This window comes from Lactuca sativa, chromosome 3, assembly GCF_002870075.4.
Source record: "Lactuca sativa cultivar Salinas chromosome 3, Lsat_Salinas_v11, whole genome shotgun sequence".
NCBI lineage: Eukaryota > Viridiplantae > Streptophyta > Magnoliopsida > Asterales > Asteraceae > Lactuca > Lactuca sativa.
In genome coordinates this window covers 17,938,773-17,944,140 of record NC_056625.2, presented here as the reverse complement: position 1 = coordinate 17,944,140, position 5,368 = coordinate 17,938,773, and positions in this window count along the sequence as shown.

Below are 5,368 nucleotides of genomic sequence, written 5' to 3'. Positions count from 1 at the left end.
TAAGGCATTAACTAGCCTATCTACAGGCAAAGCTAGCTTTCTACCAAATTCATGTGATATAAAGGAGTAATTGGCTCCAGAATCAAACAAAATTTGGGCAGGCAATTCGTTTACGAGAAAGGTACCTGAAGCGACATCGACTTCTTCTTTTGCAGCTTCAAGTGTCATCTGAAAGGCTCTCTCCTTCGACTTTGGTGGTACATTGGGCTTTGCTTCATCCTTCCTCTTTGGACAGTCTTTAAGAACATGCCCTACTTCATGGCACTCAAAACATACCCTCTTGTCGGACGGACACACGTTGGCATAATGCCCAGTCTTTCCACATTTGAAGCAAGTCACGTCCTCACTACATCTCCCAAAGTGCTTTTTCTTGCACTTATCACACCATTTCACTTCACCTCCTCCTCCAAACTTCTTGGACTTAGAAAATTTGCTTTTCTTGTTGGAACCCAAAGTTCCTTCAAATTTTCTCTTTTCACCAACTTATGCCCTCTCCAGACCCTTCTCTTTGATCTGAACCTCAACATTCTTAGCAGCCCAGATGGCGGCTTTCAAAGTGGTTGCTTGCTTAACCATCGGACCAAAGTCTGCTGGTAATCCGAGGGAAAACTTGTCGACCTTAGAGAATTCAGTTGGAACTAGACGAGGAACAAGCTTCATCTTTTCCATAAAAATAGCAGCATATTCAGTAACGCTTATCTTTCCTTTCTTTAAATTCTGGAAGTCATTGTTGATTTCCAGAAGATCCTGCTCAGAGCAGTACTGCAATTTCAGTTGTACCACAAAATCTTCCCAAGACATCTTACTAGCTTCACCCTTGGGCTTCGAATCAGCTAGTAACTTCCACCAGCTCAACACACCAGACTTTAACAGAGGGATTGCAAGTGCGGTCTTTTGTTTGTTGCTGCACTCGCAACTTTCAAACATCATCTCCATTTCGGAGATCCAATTCATGACTTCCACCGGTTTCGGACTCCCAGATAGACACGGCGGTTTAGATGCCATGAAATCTTTGTATTTGCATCCGTGTCCATCAACTCCTCTATCCTGGTTGTTTTGTATAACTATCGGTGGGTTGGCTTGACCAAGAGTCCCACTGTAGTTCCCTCCTACTGATTGCCCTTCATTCAATACGGGCTGTTCAACAGGCATCGTAGTCTCTTCCCTATGTTGTTGTAGTAATCGCCTTGTCTCCTCAATTTGGCGATCTAACATCATCTGGATCATTGCTTGTACCCCAGCCATCGTCATTGGCTCAAGTGCAGCTCCTACAACAGGTACTTGCTCAACTACTTGAGGTTGAGGCTGTTGATCCCTGTTTCCGTTTGCATTTGCAGCTCCACTACGAGTTCTTGCCATTACAATATATATAACGAATAAGGAGAATTTAGGTCTTTATCCATGTTAGACATGTCAATTCCCTTATCACTCCGAAACGTTTACATGTTAGTTCTAATCTCGTAATCATACGCTTAGAATCCTACACACATAAGGTTTCCAGATCCGGTCAGCAACAGACCATAGATCCGAACAAATAATGGCACAAATGGCAAACACATAGCATTTAGAACATAAGGGCATTTTAGGCATCTTCCCTAAAATAAACTAGTGCTCGTGTCTAAAATATGGTAGACACTCATCTCACAATCATCACTTAGCATTCTAAGTTCAAGTCTAGAAATTCTACAATTTCTTAGTTCGCTTAAACTAATGCTCTGATACCAACTATGACATCCCCTAATTTCTCGGCCAGAAAAGACCGATTTAATTTATGCTTTTTAAAATAAAATCAGAGAATTCTTTTTAAAAGATGTTGCGGAATTGGTCACCAAACAACATATGATAAAAGTTTATCAAAATCCTTCATTAAGAAGGTATATATTTTCCATATATATCAAAACATCGGGATGTCGTGTTCCGATACAGATCAAAAGCATAAACAAGACATTATAAGCCTTTCAACAATTATTTACAACTACTAACCTATAATCCAAAAATCTCTCGTCGTCCTCCGACTATGCTCGGGGTCCACTTCCTGTAACATAAAAAGCTGAGTGGGTCAGGCTTGGGAGCCTGGTGAGCATATAGGGTTTTCAACCCACAATAATAATAAACTTATTAAGTTCACTAATCAACAATAACCCTGATTACCCGTTCCCGTTATCCTCACTTTACGTCCCTAAACTCTTTTCACAAGGGACCTAGCCTAAAGAATATCATCGGGATGGACACTACTGCTAAGGGGTTTCCTCATCCATACATGTCCTAAAGGCAACCATGAGGGGGGTGGAGTACAGCAAATGAACACTCTCAGTTCATTAACACCTATAGGTTGCGGACCTGCTAATGGTTCCCACTGGACTGTCTAGAAAGTTCGTGGTCGTTATCCAAACTCCGCTAGATGACTTGATCTCAAAACACATCAAGGCCTCTCCTCAATTTTATTTTATCACACATCACTATCTACCCATGTTCCACCCAACGTATTTGTAGATAAAAATACTTATACAGTTTAAAACTTGTATAAAACGTCAACTCAACAGTCACCTCAAATAAACAATTAATATATTTACACATAACACGTATTATAAGGTAAATACTTCATATCTATGTGTAAAATGAAAGGGACTATACACTCACATGATTTGATGATAATCGGGCAGCAATTCGTTTCCTAAAATGATCGTTTCTAATAAAACCGGGAGTTTTATTGAGAAACCGGGCTTTGCAAAAGTCGGGCTTCGAAACCGAAAAAATAAATTTTCCAGGCTTCTCGGGCACTTCGTGGAGTATTCCGGGCTTTACAATTGATACCGGGGCTTTGCGGGATGTTAAGATGAAGAAAATATGGGTTTAGGGGTTAAAATTGACAAATTTTCAAAGTTACCCGGGAGGTCTCGCACCCTTCTATTTATAGGGGCGAGGCTTCTGATCGGACGGTCAGAAAGAAGACACGCGACAGCAGATCCGAAGCTCGCAGGGGGGTGGCACGCACGTGGGCTGCGCATGCGAAGGCCTCGCTGGCAGCTGGTGATTGGACCGAAGTCCGGATCCGATGAGGGGGTTCGTGGCACCTGCGAGGGTTCGGACGCACGAGGGAAAGAGGCACGCGTCGCATTTCTACTGGACCGAACCTCGGACTCGAGAAGATTATGACACGCCTCGCCAGGTGGCTTCGGTGATTCAGCAATTTCTGGACACGCGTCGGATGCGAAGCGAGGGTGACGTGGCCGAAGTCCACGTGTGCGAAATTCCTCGGTTTTGGGGATTTTTCTCGTTTTTCGCGCCAAAACTTCTAAAATCCATAACTTTCGCATACGAGCTCCGGTTTTGACGTTCTTTATATGCACGCGTAGCTAAGATTACGCTCTATAACTTCCGTTTAGACTTCGTCGGCAAATTTTGAATTAAAATTTTTATATTATTATTTTAAACAGACCGGGACATGAAATCCGTTAAAAATTCATAACTTCTTCATCCGACGTCCGTTTTCGTCAGACCTTTTACCGTTGTGTTCCTAATGAAGAGACCTTCGATTCTCGTTTAGGTTGTGTCGGCTAAAAATCACTCGATCTAACATTCGAGTTTTTAGCTGTCTACTGCTAAGCTGAAACTTTGAAAAATCATAACTTCCTAATACGAAGTCAGATGTGGGCGTTCTTTTTATCGAACTTCTCGGTTTAACGAATACTACGACTTTCGTTTAGATCACTAAGGCTAAGAAGTAGTTTATCGAAAACTCACTTTTTACGACATTCAGCACCGTGCCGGTTTGTCGCGAAACTTTGACAGGTCATAACTTCTTCGTTATAACTCGGATTTTGGTATTCTTTATATCCCCGAAATCCTTGTTTCGACCACTACAACTTTATGTAAAGATATCGTGCTTATCTTACACTTTAATTTTGACGCTTATTTTTATTCTTAGTTAATTAAGCCCTAATAATTAAGCATAAAACACATAATTCACATAATATTCACGTAATTCCTTTTCATTTCTTCAAAATGAGTTACAAAGGTTAACCTAGACTATCAACTCAATATAAATGCCTAGGCTAGAAACACGAATGTTACATCATATATCTCAAGATATCATAAAATATGTGTCATATCACATCAAATGTCAAATAATGTCAAAATATCAGAGTCTAAATCCCAAGCTAAAACTGTGGTGGGTGTCATGCCATCATCTAGAGCCCTTCCCTTTGCTAGCTGAAGTACCTGAAACCAAAACTGAAACTGTAAGCACGAAGCTTAGTGAGCTCCCCCAAACTACCACATACCATACTATAACATATAAAGCACATATTGGGCCTTGCCCACTGCATCGGACCGAGGTCCGGAACTGAATAGGGCCTCGCCCTCTGCATCAGACCGAAGTCCGGAACTAACTAGGGCCTCGCCCACTGCATCTGACCGAAGTCCGGAACTAACTAGGGCCTCGCCCACTGCATCGTACCGAAATCCGGAACTAACTAGGGCCTTTCCCACTGCATCGGACCGAAGTCCGGAACTGACTGAACATAGCATAACATAATCATAACATATAACAATAACAAATTTACTAGATATTGCATCGTACTGCAGTCCGGAACACATAACACATAGACATGCCTGAATCACAAAGACATCACGCATACTAAACTACTTCTCGGGACCACCCCGGCATCGGACTGCAGTCCGGAACTACTGCTATCTAAACAGGTCGGCATTGTGGCCATAGACCTGTTCATACTGGAAAAAACTCACATCGAAGAACTGACTGCTCAAAATTCGAGTGAAGGATCCCTGACTGCTGCCCCGGCTGCTCTCCGGCTATCATGACCAACAAAACACTTAATCAAAACAAGTATCCTTCTATGGGTGAAATGACTATTTTACCCCTGCTATGGAGTGGGTCATAACCAAGGCCCAAACCCTTAACTTTTTTCTAAGTTCACTAATGGACCACCAAAGGCCCACTAATGGCCCAATTTTTCAAAATTGGGCCTAACTCCTCATATGGCCCTTCTTAAGCCCAAAAATCCCTTTGGTCCATACTCTGACTCCTGTTGGCCCGCTAACGCCCAAGGCCCAAAATACAGCCCACACTGAGGCCTAAAACTCAAGGTCCAAACTGACTGTGCTACGCGGGGCGTACTCCAGAGTACGCTTAGCGTAACTTCTCGATGGCAAGTACGTTGGGCGTACCTACACGTATGCTTAGCATAGTACCCTATTAAGTCCTTACTCTATTAAGTGCTTAATATTCCGAGTCAAAGGCTACAAAATTAGATCTAATTCTTATTCCATGCCTTAAGCCATAAAGTTGCTTACTTGATGGCTTGCATGACTCACATAAGCTCAAACTCTAAAAACACTAATCTAT